This window comes from Dermacentor albipictus, chromosome 3 (assembly GCF_038994185.2).
Source record: "Dermacentor albipictus isolate Rhodes 1998 colony chromosome 3, USDA_Dalb.pri_finalv2, whole genome shotgun sequence".
In the NCBI taxonomy this organism is placed as follows: Eukaryota; Metazoa; Arthropoda; class Arachnida; order Ixodida; family Ixodidae; genus Dermacentor; species Dermacentor albipictus.
Genome location: NC_091823.1, coordinates 87,559,781 through 87,582,627, shown reverse-complemented (window position 1 = coordinate 87,582,627; position 22,847 = coordinate 87,559,781).

Sequence of the window (22,847 nt, the reverse complement as noted above, 5' to 3'; positions counted from 1 at the left end):
CGTCAGTGAATCTAGCAGCAGTAGGAGCCACATGTTTCTAGCCTCTCCACCTCATCCCCCAGCTAAATCTTTCAATCAATTAGTCCATCATGCCTCTCCGAGAGATTCCGGGGAGATAAATGCGCTTAGTTTTGCAGCAACATTTTTGTTACGAGTACAACATGTGTCCGATCCTCTTGTCCCGACAACTAAAGTGCTGGTGTCCCAAACAGTAAATGAAAAACGAGACACCATGTTGTAAATGAAATAAATTATCCGTGCGTTCTACCGCGATACTGTGCTAGAAGCTAAAAAAATTGTGTGGCACATGTTGTTTGTGACGATAACCAAACGCTGACGAACCAAAAAAAAAGTATAATTGGAGCTTTTATGACATTACTCGCACTTAGCGTCAAATTGATTGCCTCATTATTCGGCGTCCCATGAGGCGACCGTTATAATGTTAGCGTAACTTGCACGAACAATTTTTCATCTCCATTAGAAAAGGAATACAAGGACACCGCCGGATGCTTTAACAATGGTGTTTTCATGATAACAATGTGACCTCGTGAGCCGCGCCGTCAGCAACAAGAGTAATTTACTCGGTTCTAACGAAGAGAACCATTTATCACCCTTAAAGTGGTGGCAGTGTAATAACAGTATGTGAGAGGGTAACGCAACGCGTACGATTAAGGTATACGTTGATGTTAGGGCTGAAACTTAGCGAAAGAATAAATGAGTTAAGGATAGATTGCTCCTCGGAGCACGAGTAATTTGTGTCCGCTGGCCAGCATGTTGCAAGGCACACGTGATTAGCGACAGTTCCTGACTAATTTATTGTTGCAAGACAAAGGGCTGAAGATAAATATAGGCACGTGTGAGAGAACAACACGTCTGAAGTTTCAGACTAGGTTTCCGGCCTTGATCGGACCGAATGAGCGTAGAGGAGTATGTGAGGTAGATAAAGTAGCACAAACAATTGTGCGCAGTCTTAAAGCTGTTGTTAATATGTAATAAAGTATTCAAGAAAAAGTACAAAAAAAGATTTAGGAATATCAACGCGCGCATTTCCGTCTAGCCTCACACACACTGCTGTTTACCTTGCCTGCTGAAACTTCACTGGGTAAGCAATTAGAGTTGCGTAAGTAATTAGCTGTCACAACCCCGATAAAATCCCGCCTCTCTCTGTTGCCTTGTCCCTGTGTCTCCGCCTTCAAAACGTGTTGCAGTGAATTCGTACACTGAATACGAGGTTATGTCCGTCAGTGATGAAGTTGATTGCCTACCTAAACATATAACAATGGGGTCGCTCTACACGGCTCACATTACTTCAATTCCTTATGCGCTGTTCCTTCACTCGCACGTTTTCTTGGTTCTCCTTCATATTCGTTTTTATTGGCGCGCGTATGCGATATTGTAGTGCATTTGTCCGGTATTTCTTCACCTACGAACTTTTGCGTAGTATGGGTGCAAATATATTAAACTAGACCTAGTGACTGTAATGTCGTGTGAAATGGAACTGCCTCGTTTGTTACAGTGTATTATCGAATCGCAGTAACCTTCTTCTATTTTATTTTATTTTCTCATTTCGAACTGTTATCTTTCGTAATTATATATGCAGATGTGGCACGGACACGGAAATAGATACTGTCTCGTATCATGGTGTATTTTCACGTATTCTCCCATTTTCACGAAGCAATACAATACCTGTGCTTTTATTTCAATACATAAAGCATAAATTGCCGTCGTCCTCCTTGTGCACACCAATGCATGCAGCAACTGGTGGACGACACTTGTACACAATATTTTGCCTGGGTGGTCAATACAGTGGTGAGCAAGTAAGAAACGATATGTTAGTAAAGGTGGGTGGTATTTGATGGTCGTATATCAAACCATCTCACGCCTTTCACTAAGCTATTTCTTGAACAGTGTTACTCGTTATCTAATGACCTCCATAAAAGCGACTGTGAATGTGGCTGGTGAAGCTTTCTGGAGCAGCAACAAGTGCGTAGAAGGGATCCAGGACTCACGTGTATGAAATGGTGTGGTGAGATGGAGAACCGGCACACATGGCGTTAGAAAAGCAAAAGCGGGTGCGATTGGGAGACGAATGTAAAAACGGATGCTCGATTTTTCTTTCATAACCGACTATTGCTGCTCTTGTATTTGGCGTGAAAAATATACCATGGAGCATACGTTTCCGCGTGAAAGCTATTAAGCAAGAAACAAATGAGACTGAGATGAGACACGGACACTCCAGGCACGTTTCTGCCGTCGACGTCGGCGTCGGCGTTAAGTTTCGTATAAATCCAAGGGCGATAAAATTGCTTCCGCGCGCCGTGCGCTGTATGTGCTAGTGAATGCCCGCAAGAGTAGACCGGTGATCGCGGCTCAATCTCGCTCACGCAGTGGGCGAAAACGGGGAGATAGCTCGCCGCTTTCTGTCGCGCGCAAGGTTTAGGGGGGAGCGTAGGAAAGGGGGGCGCCTTCTACTCCGGGCGGCCCAGACAGCCGCGTGCGCACGGCTGGGCCGCTGTATATTGAAAGCCATCTGCGACAGATGGAGAGTCCGCGCTGCACTGTGTTTTCGCAACTTAGTTCGCGTTGATACGAAGGTCAATTCGCTCGCTGCTGCTGCCATGTTTCCTCCCTGCAGCTTTTAGACAGTGAGTTTCCGCGGACATCGAGTGAGATGTGTTCATGTTTGCTTCTGGGCTAGTTAGTACGCATGTGTACGAGTTTATACGGTCGATAGAACTACTATCCTTACTTCGTATAGCTAGCGGTCCACTAATTTGCTGTCGCAATCGATGCTTCGCCTTTCGGGCGAAACTGCGACTTATTTGTAAGTGTTAAAAGACGTGCTCTTGCTGGTAGGTGGCGCCAGCTACTGGCCTTCTCAGAGGTAGTCAAAAAAAGAGAGGGAAATGCAGTTCAGGTATTACTGGCAAACATTTAAAGAAAAAATACCCGTAGACATAATCTCAGCATAACTGTCGACCTTAGTCCCATTAGCAGTGACGGAACGTAACGATACACCGTATTGTCACCGCGGAAATGCGTCATGTATGAGGCTTGTACAGCAGCCAGGCTTCTCTCGCGCACTTCCTTCTGGACACGCTGTGCCATCTGGTGACGGCACCTCAAAGTCTGTCCGTGGTGAGTGTCTGAATTATGACTGAAAAAAATATTGTAGAAATATATATGACGCACGTTCGATCCTGTCCAGTATCAGACAATTTTTTTAATTTTTTGTTGTTGTTGAACAGTGGCCTTGCACGCTTGCACCCACTTGCACGTACCCTGCGACCCAACTTGTCATTACAGAGGTTCATTGAAGAGCAGAACAGACCCAGTGGCATATACCCAATGACACAAGGTGGGGGGAAGATGTTCGTTTAGAGTGGCACGTACTCAGTGTCACATATCCACCGACAAAAGTTTGTCCGAATCTTGGTTATGAACCTAGCTTTCTCAGCACAACCGCCCTAGCTTATACCAATTAGACCATGGACTACCCAGTGACCCAACTTGGCGGGAAAGAGGTTAATTGTGGACAAACAGCAAATGCACGGCTTTAACTTTGCGCACCCTGATAAGGAAACATAATACGTTGCTATTGCGAGCAAGTGCCATTCGCGGAGACACACATGCTCGATTTCCTGCCGCGCCCTCTCCGGACAGCATTAAACGGGCTGGATTCAAGACAGTTTTCAGAAGCCAAAATTCGTTGGACCATGGCCGTCTGTGACGCTTGCGCGAAAAGCAACGACGACATTGCTGCAGAACTTGAAGTTGGCAGGTCTCTGCGACCGTTTATAGACTTAATTGGCATTTTCAAGTGTGCATGCAATTGTAGTCGGGTAGAATTTTAGAGGACAGCGGAATTTGCTCCTCAAAGGCGGATGCACACGAGGTCCACCAATAGGCGTGCATTGCAATACTTCTCTTCCTTATATCACATTTCCTGTTTTTTCTTGTTTTGTATGCCTGCAACCACTCCCCTCTCCAATGCCAATGGCCCTGAGGGTACACGAAATAAATAAATAAATAAATAAATAAATAAATAAATAAATAGATTGACGTCATGAGCCGGATGGTCGGTGACCTCACCGACAGAGAACATGTCCACCCGCGCTTCGAACTGGGCTGAGTCGCGTCAGCTTTGTGCGGCTGCCCCTCGTCAGAGTGACTTCCTTAAGTGTTTGCGGTGGTCTATCGTGCCGGAAATATTATTGCGAGCTTACTATGCACCATTTGGGCCGCGTCTGTTTGAGCTGAGGGCGATCCGGAGAAGAAAGATTGCAGCGAGCCTCGGCGACGCTGCGCTACGCTTCGTTTGAGAACAGGATCCCGCGGTGACACACCGCTGCAAACAAACATCCTGTGTGTCTGTACCATGGTGTTTTGTGCTGCTCCAAAGTGCAGTTAAGACGAGGAAAGATTGCCAAAGTGTGGTACCTACTGTGAGCGGTGGATTTGTTTGTGTACTTTGTCACTGTGTTTTCCGTCGGATGTGGTGAAGTGATGGAGCAATACCATTCTCAGGATAAACAATAAAAATGCACGCGGATGAAACAAACCTACGCATGCCTCAACAGAAAAATTTTGCAAAAGGAACCTCCAATGTAGACTCGGTGATGCCAGCTCAGTACGCAAACAATCGTTGGCAGAACTGTTATATGATAGGCGAGCCTCTGGCAGCGTCTTTCGAACGTTGTGTAGCACCGTCGATCGATTGCTGTCGACCAATGCCAAGCAATCAATGACTAACACGCACTGTTGAGCGAATGTCATTGTGCGAATGTCAATACTTGCATTCAAGTGTTGTATCCTTAACATCAACCCCAGTACCAGGTCGCATAAAATTATGACCGTTAAATGGGTGCCTTCACAAGAGAGCTTGTCATACATTCGCGTTACTGTGTGGCTTAGTACTCTTTGCTTACTGCACGCGCCAGCTGTAGAATGTCAGATGTGACCCAATGCCGTACAAGTTGTGCTGCCAGCGCTCTATATGCTTTTCCACAACACAGTTCTGCACTGATTTTCGATTCTCGTGATATATAGCCTCTAAAACGAATTCGACAGAGACACTTAAAACGTCTTACGTATGGGAATGCAAAATCATTATGCCATTTGTAGACCTCGGAATGCCATGAAAGCGCTCATGTTACACGCTCATGAGGTAGCGCCCCCTCCTCTTCATTGGCTGTGCCGTCACGTACCCAATGACGCACGCACTAGGCCACACCTTTAATCAGCCAGATGACTGCGACGTGACGAATGCAATGACGCACGAACTAAGCACACCTTCAGTTAGCCAGAACTGTGTGGGGGAAGCGCGCTTCTGTCGCACTCCAGAGCCCGGATTCGATTCGCACCCAGACCGGAAGTTATCAAATGTTCTTTTCAAAGCCATTCGTTTAGTTTGTTTACAAGAACCTGCCCGTAAAACTTGGCGTCAATCCGAGCGTTCTTGGCGTGTTTTTATTCCTTGCGCCGACGACCATTTTTGGCACCATCTTTAGGTGACGCCGACCACTACGACGGATTTTCGCTCAATGAGGCATGTGATGCTTTCGTAGTAAAATTCCGATGATAGTGTTAAGGGACTGACGCAAAAAAAAAAACGTAGGAAAATGTAGGCACAGCAGCTTGTAAACTTACTCCACCCGTGTCTGTGTGTAAACGTGAGTGCGTATTTCCTTGGGTGTTTATATGTCTTCGAGCAGGCACCCTTTCTTACGGCGAGCGTCGGCGTCCGCGGCGGCGGCGGTGGCGGCGGCGGCGGCGTAATCGAGCGAACGAGCGCATCTAAAGATGAAAGTGAAGGCAGAGTGCAACGAGGGATAGAATACGCGAGGAAGAAAGCCGAGAGGATGGGTCAGTGGAACCATGAGACGGAAAGCGAAGGGTATCGCTAAAGTGTGAGAAGTAAAGCGCAGCGCGGTGACGATGTCTTCGAGATGGCGCCAGGGTAGCGCGCATCGTCTGGAAGGTCTGTCGGTGGCGCTGATGTGAATCGTGCCCGCGCTTCACCCACGCGCTGGCTCTCGCGATCTCCAAATCATCGAGGCAGTCGTGCCGTAGTTCACTCCATTCGCAACGTGCCGCACGAGATAAATTGTCTGTGCCAGCCAGTGTGTCACGAAATGAAAACAAGTACATAGCAGCGCTCAAATTTTGCATATGGGAGCATCGTATTCGTCGATGAATTGTTTTATTTCCGCCATTTTTTATATTTGAGATTTTCTCACTTATCGCTCTCGCGTTTGTGTGCGTGCGTGTGAAATTGTGCGTTATTCCGTTTGTGTTTGTGTTTGTTCTTACTTCTGTCCTTTTATTTTTGCGTTTATTTGTCTAAGTTTTTTTTATTTCAGCTACGTCCTTTTTTCACAATTTCATTGACCCGTTTCATTTAGAGCACGAAGTCCTGTGAATAGCAGGGCTGGCCCCTTCTATCTCATTAAGGCCTTTCTTTCTCGTCTACCTCGTGTTCTTTATCTGCCTTCTCGCTGTGTTTTCTCCTGCTACTATGGCCTTGATTCTTGTGTTATTGCCACAACATGATTAACCAACCTACATAAAAAGTTCTATCAGCTATTACAACAGAAAATTTACGGATACATTATGAGAAACGCTGTGAACTGAATTCACGGCCGTATAAAGAAACGCAAACACTTTATTTTGAACAGCACAGACACATAATACTCGCAGAGTCAAGCAGTCATGATATGGGAGCACGTAACACCTACGCACGCAGTAATTTTTTGGGAGCCTGTGTGAACAATTTAAGACAGTGCTAATTATATTATTCCTCAAAATCAATAGTAGGTGCCTATGAAAAGAAAAGAAAACTTGCCGATGCATAGCCTAGCTCTAGGAAACGTTATTCTGCTCTGGCTTTGGCTGCCATGATGCACTTAGAGTGAACTGTCATAAAAAAAAGACATGCAAATGCGTGCGCTCTCTCCTGTTGCGTTTTTCTTTTTTTCTATAAAGCAGCGCTGGTGAAAGGGCAGAAGTGTGGCAACGATTGTGACCAAGGTAGCGACACTGTAGCTGCATGTAAGAGTGTTCTTAAGGTCCTTAAAATCCCCCAAGGAATGAAACAGGACACGCCGAAACACCACAGAGACGTCCACCATTTTTTCAGTAACATGGCAAGAGAAAGTCGTCGGCTATAACAGATGTGTTCCTGTGACAGGTATCGCAATACATCGCATCTGGTCGGTAATGAATTTTTCATTATGGCGTTGAGGCTTGTTATAGCATATACCATAACAGTTCTCCGCTTCTGTCGAATAAACCCGGCAACAAACTGCCCAAGACCACAGTTGTTGACTCTTTGGAAAGAATATATCATACTGCAGTGCAAAATTTACTAAGTATAAGATTTATTTTTAATTGTAAATTTTAAAAAAGTGGCACAGAACCCCTCCAAGACTTAGTTTGATTTCTTCAGGTCAATGCGGCAGAATTTGTAGATTGCTATAATGAAGGCAGCTCTCGCATAGATATGTAAAAAATATTTTCGTAGCGGTTTTCCCATATTTTCTGAATTTCTGCATTAAAATACAAGAAATTTGTTTTCTGAAAACTTTCCTTGAACCTATGCGCCCGAGAGCACACCACAACGACTTCAGTTATTCAGGATGCTTCATTTGTTCTGCTCGCATGCAGTTGTGCAGCCTCATTAAGGAACTCACAGCCAAAGGCGTTATTTCGATTGTATCTCCTTAGCGGTGATTATGTTCTGATGTTTCTATTTCTGAGTGCTAGTTTTTGCAATTCATAACGCGTTTAACTCCTCCTGTGTAGTCATAATGAAGCGAGTTCGAATAAGAATGTTCTTTGATTATGTGTTTGTATAAAGTGCACTTTGAGTTTGATAGAATGTAGCTATGCAAGGAGTAATCACGATACGAAAGCGAGTCCCGATGCAGCAGTCACCATAATTACTGGCCATTCATGGTGGACTGATTGCTGCCTCGGGACTTGACTCTGCAATCTGCATAACATCAGCACATACACGCTTGTAGAATGCTAATTCGTCAGAGTTCAATCTCTCTTGACTGCCGCACTTTTCCGAAACATTATTGCCTCATAGGGTTTTTGGACGTTTAATATAAAACCAATAACTTTGCTAGTGAAAAAATAAATAAACGAAAGGTAATTTCAGGTCAAAGATAATTTCAGGTAACATCATGGGACAGATTTCCAAATGTCCTTGTTCGTAAGCTTTGTTTGCCATGCACCAACCACTTCCACTATACGGATATCCATCGTCTTCATTGGCTCGTGTATGTTCTTACAAATAGTTTTAACGTAATTGTTTGTGGGTATACGCCCCTATGTTCAAAATAAAAGAAAAATCACAAATGTTTGCTACCTATTCTTGATTTTTTTGTGCGCAAACTGCGTGCCTACAAGGGTTGTTCGTAAGCACAACGTGTAGCATTGAGTTACTGTATAGGCTCCCTCTAGGATACAGGAATCTAGTTAACAGGGATAAGCGGGCTAGTTGGTGGTCGTTATTGGGATGTATCGTGTAACCACACAAGAGCAAGGGACAAAGAAGGAACACAAAAGACAGGCGTGGATTTCAACTAAGATTTCCTCCGGGAAATCCCACATTTATACAAGTATCACAATCAGACTTGCTAATCATCAGACAGCCATCACTCGACGTTGGCATGCGGGCGTGAGTGCCACAAATTTGCTTGTAAATTTTTGATCTCTTTGTCGCTCAATGACACTGAAAAGCTGCTTACGCAGCTGCCAGATTGCATTTTTATACAATAATATAATAATATTTGGGGTTTTACGTGCCAAAACCACTTTCTGATTATGAGGCACGCCGTAGTGGACTCCGGAAATTTTGACCACCTGGGGTTCTTTAACGTGCGCCTAAATCTAAGCACACGGGTGTTTTCGCATTTCGCCCCCATCGAAATGCGGCCGCCGTAGCCGGGATTCGATCCCGCGACCTCGTGCTCAGCAGCCCAACACCATAGCCACTGAGCAACCATGGCGGGTGTTTTTATACAATAAGCTTCATAGATTTCTCGGCTCAGTTGTGACGCAAACATCTTCAAGACTTTAGTGTCGCGGAACCTAGGCGTGCAATTACGACAGTGGCGACAATGGTCAGCCAGTTTGCCACCCCCCGCCAATCCTTCTACTCCTGCGCGGTGCTCCTGCAGTCTGACGTTTAGGCACCATCCCGTCTGCCCTATGTACCTATTGCCACAAGAGGGAGGTATCTGGTACACTACCCCTATTCTGCATGGGACGAACCTGTCGACGTGCTTGATCCCACATTCATTTCTTTTGTTCTTACCCTGCCCCATGTTGCACATGCCAGCCAGTTTTTTTTTTTTTTTCGGCGCCGTGAAAACCACCGGTACTTCACATTTTTCAGCCACCTTTTTGAGGCGGTGGGAGATTTGGTGGTAGTACGGGATGGCTACAGGTGTACGACGTTGAGGCTCTACGCTTGGGTGGAGCTCTGATGGGCCCCGCGCTTTTTTGGCAAGGGTTTCTAGCACCGAGGTGACCATATTATACTGAAATCCTGCGTTGTGCAGTCTTTGCAATTGTAAGAACACGCTATGTTGCCTTTCATGCTGGCAGGACTTATCAAGAGCAGCACGCAGGCAGTTTTTTGCAATTCCCCTTTTTAAAAGCTTCGAATGAGCAGACTGGAAGTTTAAAATACCTTTTTTTGATCGAGGCTGATACCTCCAGCACTCATGGGTTCCAGCAACAATAATGAAAATGTCCAGGAACTGCAGGCATCCATGTGAAGGCAACTCAAAGGTGAAACTCAACCCAAACGCGCTTTCTCGGAAAATTTCAAGAACACGATCTACTGCGGTTGAACCGCCTCCCTCCCCAACCCCTTTAAAAAAAATGGCATAATCGTCAACATCAGCATTGCGCGGTGTACGACACAGTGGAATGTGGCGCAACTAAAAGAAATATAAATTTTTTTCTTGCCCAGATGCCCATGCAGAATCTAGCTTACATGTTCCTCGACATGAAGTTGGTGCACGTCGACGTCACCGGAACTTCACCGTCATGATATATTGTTATTCAGGAGCCATGTAGAGCGTACACGACACTCGTGTTTTCACAGCTTTTGTTCACGGCTGTAAGTGCTGCGCACGTATATCACTTGATCGCGCGTTCGTAGAGAGCAGTGCTGTCCGTAAACGGGACCACAAGCATAAAAAATTCAGAAATCGAGGGAAACCTAATGGTTTTATTAGGGAACACTTGCAATTCCCAACTTCATTCTAAGACTCACTCGAAGAAAAAGCAGTGCGAGAAATAAGAAAAATGGCTGTGGCTTAGGTAAGGTTAAGCCCAGGATGCGAAGCATACTAGCCTTTATTTTAGTTGTTGAACCACTGTTTAGCCTGGTGAACTGCTGTTGCTTGGCTATATTTGGTTCGGCTAGACGAAGAAACAACTCATGCATTACTGCTTCGCCTTCAAGAGTGGAACGCGACAGCGTTCCCGTCGACTCGCCAAGGGGTGTAAGACAATGGGCTACAGGGCAGCGACTACGCGCCCCGCATTGGACGCGGTGAGCGTCGAGCAAAGCAGCGTTCGACGCGGCAACGAAATGTGCGCCTGAGCAAGAGACGCACGCCTTAGAAACAGCTCGTTTCTAAGGCAACACCGCATTCACTAGAGGCGCTTTTGTACCGCTTTGAAGCATCGTACTCGTGGCTCAGTGGTAGCGTCTCCATCCCACACTCCGGAGACCCTGGTTCGATTCCCACCCAGCCCGTCTTGCAAGAGTTGAGCCAAAGCCACTTCTCCTCTGTCGTGACGTCATGGTGTCACGTGGTTTCATGGCGACACCGCCGCGCCTGAGGAGCTGGGTTGAGCTCTCGTAATATGCTTCGCATAAAAAAAGAACATTGACAAAATGTCTAGCGACAGCTCACAGACATCTTAAGGTCTTTCATGCTCGAAAACACGAACAGCCACTCCCGTAATGTGCCGAAATGGTTCTCTTTGTGGGCCCTCACAAAGCGCCATTGTGCTGGAGAATTGGCTACGACAGTAGTAATTTAGGAAAAAGAATTTTTAATCTAGCGCTCTGCGAACGCTGATGAAGCTTTCCAGAATTCCAGAGAAGAACCTCTTTAATTTTTATTTTTTTTTCTGCGACCGAGGTGCTTGCTATTGCCCTTATTTAATCCAATATTAGCCCTAAAATTAGCAACAGTGACATCTTTCCCCTCACATTATCGCGCAGGTATGGATAATCTTGACAAAGAAAACATAGTCACGCCGAATTTCATGAAACTAGTGAAGTTATGATGTACAATAATTTAAAGCGTGCGGTGAAAATTAGGTGCGTCCGCTCTAAACGCAAACATAAAGATCACAAAAGGATTAAAGTGCTCAAAATGAAGCAAGTGATAGTTTACCAAAAAGCGACAACGCCTGTTTTTTTTTTTTTTTTTAACGGCGCTTCTAAAGAATGAGCCAAGTTACGCATATTGCCATGGTGTAGTAACTGTGTGACGAGGTTATTCTTTCCGTTACTGGTTTTTTCAGCTGATGGTTTATAACCTCTTTGATGACTTTTAAGACAGTTGGTTCTCGCCAACAATGTGAGGATACTGGGAAAAAAGAAGATTGTAAGCGGCCGTCACCTCGGATGAACCAGCATTACCGGGAAGCGCTATCCGTCAGTCCAGTCTTCCACGTCATGATACAATGCACTGCGAACCTCTTCGATCGCCGACCAGTTATCATTTACCCTCTCTGTAAGAAAGAGCTGCGGGACGATGCCCCCCGCGACGGACCTCCCGACGTCCGAGGGGCCATGACACCGTGGGGCCGAACCGTCTTTGGAGTAATCCTATAAGAACCCCGGAATAGATTACTCCCATGCTCCCCTTCCCTCTCAATTCTCAATAAAGATGTCTTTACTCTCTCTCTCTCTCTCCGTCATTCCGGCGGAGAAGAAGCACAATCTGCCCGACACTTATCAACTGACCGTAGAATAGAATGCATCCATGGTAAAAAAATAGGGACGCGCAGATGGCACAACCACTTGCAAATGCTTTCCATTACCGTTAAATGTTACTTTTGATAGGTTGTTTTATTTGAAATTTTAGAAAAGGACGCCACTCAATTGACACTATTTTTAACGGATTTGTAACCCACGGTCACCTCTAAGGTTAAGATCGGATCCTTACATTCGCTGAACTTCTTTATTTTTCGAAGTCTATTAGTTTTAATGATTTCAAAGTATAATGATAACGTCGCCACGAAATACCACTACTTGCCGATTCCTTTTGACTAAGCCTGTCATATTAGGAGTGGTTTGCAACAGACAGCATCCTTTCTTTTTTTACGATCCATATTTCCCTTCTAGATTGAGGCATCTGACGGGAAAAATAAAGAAATAATGTTTCCTAATATTTATTAAAGCGAATAGCATTTTTAGCCTACTTCAGTCACTTTGTGCGCATCTACATATATAACCACTCTAGGCCGCTCCTCAGTTTTTAAATAAGTAAACATTGCTTAACACTTATGCAGTGCTAGGTGGATTGGAAACTGCGTCGCATGGATTCGTCAAGCCCAGCAGACTGGTGCTTTAGCGCTGCGTCACAAGTGCTCGCGGGTAACGAGGGATCAATACTCAGCGTTATCACGCACCAGCGCGCCAACACTGCAATCTCGGCGGCCACGCGAAAATAGGAGAGCTTTGCGAGCGAGCCGCTCTTTGGCGCAGCACATCCAGAGGCAAGGGCGAGGGAGGAGCCTGGCCGCCTGGCCGCCCTACTTGTATTAAAGTTCGGATTGATGCGCTTTTGACGGCTATTAAATAATACGTAAATATATATAATATAGTTAAATATATAAGAAGTGAGCTGTCAGCTGTGGTTCTTTCCTTCTTTCTTAATTATACAATTTATTATTTCTTGCTTGCTCCTGTTATCTTTATTATACAACATTTTATTATATGCATTTAATTATAGAAAGTACGCGCAATCTGTATGGTCCTATAGCCAATGGCTAGTACATGGCCCTTTCAAAATATACTCATACGAAACTGTTATGAAATGATGCAACTAAAGAGTTTCAAATATAGTGACAACGAATAAAAATATAGAACACTTTGCAATAAATACAGGAATAATGAGTAATAGCAGTAAATGAATTTGCAAAATGAAAATTTATTTTATAGTTATTATGATTAGTTTATTCGAAATGTTTGCAAAGAGAACAGGAAAATTGCAGCACTTCCCAATAAACACAAGAAAAACCTTATGAAATAATAGTCGTACATGGTTTAACAAAAAGAGAACATAAGGACCAGTTCAAGAAACAGAGAGAATAACTTGGAAATAATACTTTTTCACTGGTTCTGAGTTCCAGATTAGCTAACTACTACAATTTGTGTTTCTTTATGCACCTTGCCGCTGTGTTTGATCTGGATGTTACGCGATGTTACAGAGATAGCCGGTCTTCGAGTTCCTAACTGGTTGCTCTCACTGGAGAGGTTTTCTGTATGCGACGTTCGCCATGAAATCAGTCCCGCAAAAGCAGAACTTTTAGAAGAAGGGAAAGAGGAGCGGAAGGCACATCACGCTGCACACACAGTATGAGCGTGCATATGATTCAATCCTGCCACCGCATTTTTCTACAGCTTGTAAACATGTTTCACGTAAACAACAACAACAACAAAATTTGGCAGAACCCATTTCACTATGTCCTTCGACGGCAATAGGGCATTTAATCAATAAATCCACGCAGCGTGCTTCCACCGTCTAAACGAGCTATGTACGAGGCGTATACTGCAGCGGGACTTCTCTTTCGCGCTTCCCTAAGTACACTCGCCGCCATCTGTAGCACCGGCTCCGCGAAGCCTGCACATGGCACTCAAAATGCATGGCACGCCGGTGCGTGCGAACGCTGAGAAACGTGGCATGCGGCCACAGGGCTCCTCTCTCGCACTTCTTTCTGGACGCCCTGCTGCAACCGTTCGTGACGCTGTCGAGAAGCACCACACGTGACCTCCAAGACAGGAAGTCTGACAGTGACGGTGACTGCGAACGCTGACAACTGTCGCCTCGCTTGCTGCACACCCAGTGGCACATACTCAGTGACTCAGCTTGGCGAGAGATTCATTGAAGAGCGACACATGCCCAGTGCATTCACGACGTAGCTCGCTAAAGCGTTGGCCAGAAAGACGTTCATTGAGAAGCGGCACATACAACCAGTACATTTGTAGCCCAGCTTGCTAAAGCGTTGGGTTGCTGTCCTTGAGGAACGCTTGTGATGTGGGTTTGATCCCGCTCACTATAGAAGAAATTTAAGGGGTCCTTCTCGTCATCGTAGAGCGGCACATTACCGGTGACACATTCCCAGTGGCGGATACATAGTTACTCAAACTGGCGTCAAAGACGTTCATTCAAGAGTGGCACACACCTACTGGAGCATACCCAAGGATTCAAGTTGAAATCAAATAGGTTCACTGAGAGAGAGGGAGAAGTAAACTTCATTGGAGGCGTAAATTAGTAGTTGAGAGCCTGGCAGAGGAGCTAGCGTGGAGGCCATATGCTCGAGACGCACGTACCCAGTGCTTCAAGTAGCGTCAAAGATTTTCATTGAACAGTGCTACCGACCCAGTCCCGCATGTAATGTGACCTGTGTTGTCGTGAAAAGGGTTCGTTGAAGAGTGGCACGTATGTGCACACAGCCACGTACTCAGTGACCCAAGCTGGTCCCACGGTTTGTGTTCAACCATGTTCCTTTAGCACAGCCCTATTCAGCAACTGCCGATTCGGCCACGGACTACCCAGTGAACCTGGTAGGCGTGAAAACGGTTAAATCGAGCGAACTATCCTCAGAATGCTAAGGCTTTAAAAACTTGTACAGGACCGCTCGGAGAACGCTGTGAACGCCATCTAAGGAAACGGCTGCAGGGCTAACAACTGCAACTAAGAAGAAAACGCCTAAAGACCACAACAATGACTATGGAACGACGTCGAGCAACCTTGGTTCTTCCAACTTTCACGCCAAGAGCGACAAGATGGCAACTCTGAAGACGGCACGAGGTTCCGAAGCCGAGGGTTGAGTATCGAATCCTGGGTTAAGATAATAGTGCCCCTAATTCTTGGCGACTACTGCCAAGACACACAATATACTAACGAATGAAGCGGTATGAGCCTTCGTATAAAAGACGAAGAAGCGCAAGAGCCTGGTCAGCGTAAAAAAGACGATAAGTCGACATAAACATAGGCAAGATGGATGCCAGTTCCACAGCGAATCCTTAATTGTATTATGTCGTTTAAGCTAGGAACACTGGGATGTTCAACGCAATTACCATACACATGATTATCTTACGTGTGGCAGACGCCCCATGAGTTGCTTGAAGTACACTTATTGTGTACAAACAACGGTGCGTCCCATATGAAAGAACGATATAGGTATGCGTCTTGTAATTCAATGTAACATCAAGCCACATGCGTTTATGTTGCAAAATATGCGTTGTTCATTACATGGAAGGTGTCGCAGATCTGAACTTGTTGCCAGCGGAAGGGCACATTGCGGCGAAACATGGTGCAGTGCATGCGGAAAGCACAAATTTACGCAAATAATACGTAATTTGGCGTAACTTTACTTCCGCAAGTTGAAGTAATAATATATGAAGTATAGTTATTCGTACAATGTGTCGCAGATCAAAAAACACTGTAGTAACACACGCGAGGAGTGAGACTCATTCGACCGCTCTATACTTGCCTAACCAGGGTTGCCTGCCAAGTATTAAACGAAATATTATAGCTGACATTATAAGTTACATTATAAAGCAACCAATAGACGTGTTGAATGGAACCTCAGCCTTCCATTCCTTTTTTTTCGAAGAAAACCTAATTCACTATAATTCCAAAGGACATTTCAATCAGTTTTCCTGACGATGCAAGGGCGTACGTTTTTGACCACTCAGTGTCCGGCGCCCGTTTGCTTGTGCCTTTCAAATGGCTTGGAAGGCCATTTCGTGTGGCTAGATAATATGAAAACAGACACTGAAAGCTATGCGTGTCTTACGTGTCGCGCCTTAAAAAAAATATTTTCTCGAGAACCTGTGCTGTCAAAGCTTTCAGGAGCTTTGGATGGGATGGAGGAAACGTTCGAAATCAGTTTTTCATGTTCCGCTAACTTTTGACAACCGTTTCCGCTCCAATCGCCACAAACTTGTGACACGCTTTATTTGCTTTGTGCATCACTCAAAGGTTTCACATTCGTTCTGCTTTTCTAAAAAAAAAAAACAAAGACACTTGCTCATTTTGAAAAAAAAAAAGAAACTAGTTTTTGAGAACGCGTCATTTGTTTTTGAGAGCTCCTGAAATAGCTTAATACGTTCACGTTTCACAGCTCTTGGGAGGAGTCCAAGTTTTTATGCGCTTACAGTTGCTGCTGCAGTGTCCTATTTGCATGACTAACCTTTCCTGTAGGCAGCTGTCCGGCGCCATGTAAACTAAGCCTCTTAAGAATACTTGCTCCTAGTTGAGGAGATAATATTTTACGAGAGAACAAACTTCTGAAGCACGCCAAAGATACGCCGCACGAGACAGACCTGCATGTTCTGATTAGCGAATTTTCTAAACGCATCTACAGTGCAATGCAAATGTAACTGTTTTGGTGCCAATAAAGCAATTACAATGCAACTGGTACAAAGTCCAACGTTATATATTACGGCATTATCGTGCAATGTACCCATTAAAACTTAGAAATAATTAGTTTTAATTGTTGTAAGCACCAGTGAAAGTGGTTTCCTTTCAATGAAGGATATCAAGAACGCATAACTTGAAACAAATCGCAAGAAAAAAACAAAACATGCGGGCACCGGAAAGGAATGAACACACAGTGCTACTCACAGCTTAATTTGCATTGCATATGGTTATCACATATATACCATAGTACAACTGAATGAAGAAAGCCACTGTCACACACAGATTTCTTTCCGGCAAAATCATGCACCATAGGCCGCTACCACGATAGGAACATGATTTCTTTTTTGACAGTGACACAGATGGAAAACTCGCCGAGCTATTTTTTCTAATCACTTCGAATGCCTCGACGATCTCCCTAGTGACGTGATCTGGGTTCCTAGATATCATTTGTGATCTGTCAAACAAGGGTTTACAGCCACAACGCGAGCAGTGCGCGGTTAGATGACTAGTCTTTACCAGATTATTGACATCGTTCGAATGTTCCCGTGACCGATCAGTGAGGCACTTTCCCATCCGACCAATGTATTCCTTCATGCAGTCTAAAAGAATACGGTACACCATTCCTTTCATGCATGAAACAAACGCTTCTCGTTGTTTTTTATTACAGTCATGGCGCCACATTGTTGTATTGTTAACTTTCGCGCACAAACCAGAAAATTTCAAAAAAGCTGCGAAGACGACGTCAACGCTAACACGATTGACATTTTTCTTCACATTGTGACCAGCTTTGTGCAAGTAGGGCATGACAACGACTTTTCTGCTTCTGCTCGTTTGGAGAGAAGAAAGAGAAGAAATCCTGTTCCTATTGGCGTAGCGGCCTATGGTGGATGATTTTGCCGGTAAGAAATCAATATGCGATAGTGACTTTTTTTCATGTTGCACGATGGTGTATATGTGGTAACAATGTGCAATAAAAAGGCAGTTTTTAGTAACGCTGTTTGTTCGTTTCCTTCTGGTGTCCTCGCGTTTTACTGCGGTTTGCCAGAAGTTATGCACTACCAACTAGCCCACTAATCTGTTATCATGAACGCATTTTTTTTCCTTTTGGTCAGTATTACGTTGTCCTCACAGGGGGATGGTTTACTGATAGTCTCCAGCCGAAATATAAATAGAGTGTAACACAGTTATTCTATATGAGCCGTGCTGAAACCTAACAAAATGATGGCTTTTTACGCACCGGAACTACGATTTGATTATGGGGCATGCTGTAGTGAGAGACTCCGGATTGGTTTGGACAACCAGGATTTTTTTAACGTGCACCCAATGCGCGGGCGTTGTTTGATTTTGCCCCAATTGAAATGCAAAATTTATCATTATCGCTCTTTACCAAGATCCTTGCTGGCATCAATCCTTTCTTATTCAAGCATTTCTTCACACACACACAAACACACACACACACACACACACACACACACACACACGCACGCACGCACACGCACGCACGCACGCACACGCACACGCACACGCGCACGCGCACGCACACACACACACACACACACACACACACACACACACACACACACACACACACACACACACACACACACACACATACACACACACATATGAGCAGCTGACATATGAAATAAGAGAACACCATCAAGCTATCCCTAAAGGGCATGAAATTATACTCCAGTGGCTACCTGGACATACCGGCATTGCTGGTAACGACCTCGCTGACAAAGCCACCCGGTCTGCCCATCTGGATTCCCGACCAGGTACAATCCTTTTATCAATAATCGACGCTGCAAGAAAGCTTCATACTGTGGGTACATCTTTGAAGCACAAATACTGGTCTTCTCCCCCCCCTCCCAAAATGTCATCTTCATGGGCTGGATCCATCCTTAAAGCTACAAGTGCCATCAAAAATGTCCCGCTCTGAGGAGCCCATGTGCAACTCTTGCGGAACCACAGAGTCGATTGAACACATCGCGTGTATCTGTCCCCAATACGACGTCGAGCGCGAAGTTCTCCGGGCAGCACTGAACCAGTCGGACTCTAGACAATTTTCCGTAATGAAGATCCTTGGACCCTGGCCGTACGCGACGATGGCCCAGGAAGCCACGAAAGTGCTGTGGAAGTAACTCAAGTCGAGAGGTCTTGGGGACTCGGTGCGAACCTTCAACTGTGCGCGAAACTGTGCTCTCTCTCTACCTTCTCTCTCTATTCATCCCTATACCCCTTCCCCCAGTGCATGGTAGCGAACCGGATGTGCGTCTGGTTAACCTCTCCTCTGCCTTTCCTGTCTTCTATTTCTCTCTCCTTCTCTGTCCCTCCTGACTGCGTCGGTAGGGAATCCGTCTCTACCTAAGCCCCCTGAATGGGAAACAAGCACTGCACAGGGGGCGCCCATAGAAAACGCCCATCAGCGCGCTAAGCGAGAAACTGCCGCAACATTTAGTCTCCCAAATGAAGGCGGGGCCGCAGGAAGCACGTTTTCACGTCTTACTGAACTGTAACCATAGTAAGCCTGGCCTGCTTTTCTTTTTCGTTTTTCAATGCGAATATTGAAAACAGTGAAGATGATCGGATCATCCAGCATGAATTTGCTTGTGAAAAATGTCATAGAATTGTCTTGCTCAGAAAACCACATGAGAGTCATGTACCAGCAGCTGCAAGCGTGCACCGCCGATCGTGTTGCGGTACGGTTTAAAAAGGACCTACTCAATGTAAGAGCTCCTGAATGCAAAATAACATGAAAAGGACGAGGATTGCACACAGTAATTTCTTTTCTAGGTTGACAAAACGATACCTCACAAAGGCTGTCCAAGGTATCAGCGGAATTCAATTTATGAGTGAGAAGAAGCTATAACCGTCGTCGACACTCAGAAAGATACAGAAACTCATCTGATGGTTGCCTAAGTATGCGTGAGCAGTGCGCCACTTTCTCACCTTCACGTAGCCCGGTGTCATTATCAATGATACGAAACTGTACCTACCAGTATAAACGACAGTGCTGCGGCGGCAGGAACTGCCGCAGACGGCGGTGCAAGGTGCATTATTGAAGCAAGCAAACTACTGGAGGTGGCGGCGCCAAGTGCGCTGATGACGTTCCGATCATCATAAGGCATTATTGCTTTTTACCAAAAAGCCTCGTACATCCACTTCGAACTATTATCAACCGTGACCAACGGTACTCCGGCGGATGCGTATGGCATGGCCGCGCGGGCCCTTATCTTGAAAGCGATGGGCGATGGGGACACAGTGCGCCGAGATCTGATAGCTTCGTGTGCGCAGCGTTGTCGCCGCTTAGCTTGAATTGAAGCTAGAGCACCGCGGTCAATTTGCTAGCTGCTGCGGGCCCTGTCTTGAAAACAATCGTCTTACGTGACGGACGGACGGAGGGACGGACGGACGTTTTTCCACGTTGAGTAAGTATAGAAATGCTTACGCATTTTATAAGCGATCACTTGTTGCATTTCTGCATACTCAAGACGCCAATAGTGACAGCTCCATCGTAAGCAGAGTGACGTTTAATTCGTTGGAAGAGTAATGCTGTACACGGCGCCGGAGTTGAAGGCACGTACCCGTTAGCGACACGGCAGCTCCCCGCACGCCGTTTGCAGTTATCGTACCGCCACCGACGGCTGATCTTGCTAGCAAACGGCAAGATCTGTCTGTCCCACACAGTAGCTTCCTGCGAGATCTGCCGGTGGCACAGCGACGTGGCCATCAAGCGAAGCGACAGGGCAGCGGTCGCAGCTACGCCCTGGCGTCGCCGACAGCCGCGCCTACTCTGATCGCTCGCCACCAATATCGTCGCTATAAGCCTTTTCCGGTTCACTTCGAATCTGTAGCTGACGGAGCTCCAGAACGCACCGCCGACGCTCTTACAAGCAGCAATGTTTTGTTACCGTTGTTGCCCTTTAAGCCTCTACTCGCAATAATCTCACAAGAAGAAGAAAACATGCTGATATTTGGGGCGCCTCCCGTTGCGATGCGAGCACGACCGAGTCGGTTCGCTGTGTGCCGTCGGTATCCATGCACTGCAGCTGAACTTGACTTGTATTGGAACTTTCGCTGGTGCTGACCTGGTTTTTAATAAAATGAGCATTGCACGTCACTTTACTCTAGCGGACACCATTTTGCCTGGAATAGAAGCTGCATTACCAATGGTAGTTTCGCTGGCCGCGGAGACGCGCCGACGCATTGTTGATGCGCTATTGAAGCAGTAAACACGAAGTGTTCAGCGTTTACGTTCACTGTGAGATTGTATGATTAGCATTGTCATTTTCTTCATCTTAATTTTGTCACCAGGCACTGTAAGAAGTCTCACTCACGGCTGGAAACCCAGTGGGCATTTGTGCACCGGCTAGCCTTAACATTAATTTTGGCGTCCCCGAAAAACTGCGGTCTGTACAAATTCTTCTAGCAAATACATGTATATTTTCGTACTATAGAAGAATTGCCGTTCTCGCTTTCAGTAAAATGAAATGCAGAGGGATATTTGGGCGGAAGAGCTGTAGAAAGAGTTGAAACGGCGTGCGATCGTTCCTGCCTAAATCCGACGTTTCCGTCGCTCATGCTCGTAGTCTTCACAAAAAAGACTAGAATGATAGGGCTATATTATGACTTTCTTAGTTGTGGCAATGAAACACACAGGAATAACGACGGCCTCCAAGGTTTTTCCTCTTTTCTATTCACAGCTTCTGCACGTCCCCCACCGCACCACAGGTGATCATTTTCTTCTGTCTGTATGACTAGAAAAGCGCGCCATGTACGCAAAGCGACCCTGTGTGACAGCACGAAACTCCAGCGCTGGTTCCCCATAACGGAGTAGCTGTACCGATTCCCTGCTTCCTCTCTCTACTCTCTCTCTCTCTAACATCCTCCCTACCTCCTCCCTGGACTGTCGTTGCTATTACGCGTGAGCACAGAGGCAAGCGCGGCAGCTCCTGCAGTGCTTTTGCGAAAAGTCACGGCTAATTACGGCACCCAGAGGGCATTGTGGCGTCCCGCAGGGTGCACCATAAGGCACTGCGGCACCACTTCACCGAAACGTTTGCTCTCAACCATTGCCCCGACGCTGCGTGCAAGGCAGCAGCAGTAGTGGAAAAGTCGAAGCAAAAAGCAAAGAATGCTTCGCCTTTCAAAAAGTTGATCTCTCTTTCATCGGAACCCGTGTACCACGAAAGTGAAACATGCCTTCACAAATGCTGCTGCATGTTTGCTTCGTGAACTCACGGTCCGCTGCGGCGAAAGGCGCACGATTTGCGGGCCGGCTATCGTGTTGCAGCTTTGCTTGGCGCGCGGCGTCCTGTTGGCGAGCGGCGACCAGCTGCCGAGTCGCTTCGGCGAAGGTACGGGCATTTCGGTCCGGCTTTGTATTGTCTTGGGCAGCTATTTGAGTTGCGACGCACTCAGTTTGAGGAATGCGAGTAGATGAGTTCGCAGCATGCGCCGCGAACGCGCGAAGGCGCTTCGCTTCACGCTGGCGTGTCTTTCTGTGGCGCAGTAGTTTTAATTTTGTCCCATCGCTAGCGAAGCAGTAGGCAGTGTGTGATCACTGCTGATGCACGTTGAAGTGGCACCAAGGTATTTATACGCATGGTAGCGAAGCTCCGATATATGCACATGCGTGCTGCAATGGCGGCTTGGATGGATGAATGGTTTAATGTTATGAGCGATCACTGCGACATATCTCGGTTCTGTTTGGAACTGGGCGGTGGGTGGCACCACCAAGCTTGTGCTATTATATTGCCTAGTGTTCTACTTAGGTTAAAGAAAGGAAAAAGAAAGAAAAAACACGATGAACTCACACAACCGAATTTTCTGACTCCCTATAGTAAACTTTGCTTTTGTACGTCTCCGTTTTTTGTCGTTTCCCTACTTTTCTTCCACCAATCTTCCAATCGCCTCTTGCTAAACTCTATTGCGGACATGTTCACTTTTCCCCTGCTCTCGCTGAACCCAGGGATTTCAAGGCGGCCAGTGGTGCCTAAATCGACCGCTGGACAAATGTATTCACATTCTAGTAAAACATGCTCCATCGTTTTCCTAGCTTTCCCGCAGCAAGCTTGTGGATAGAGTTACTGTATATGCTACCTTTGGTAGCATATACAGTAACTCTAGTTGTGGAGGTGCGGCAGT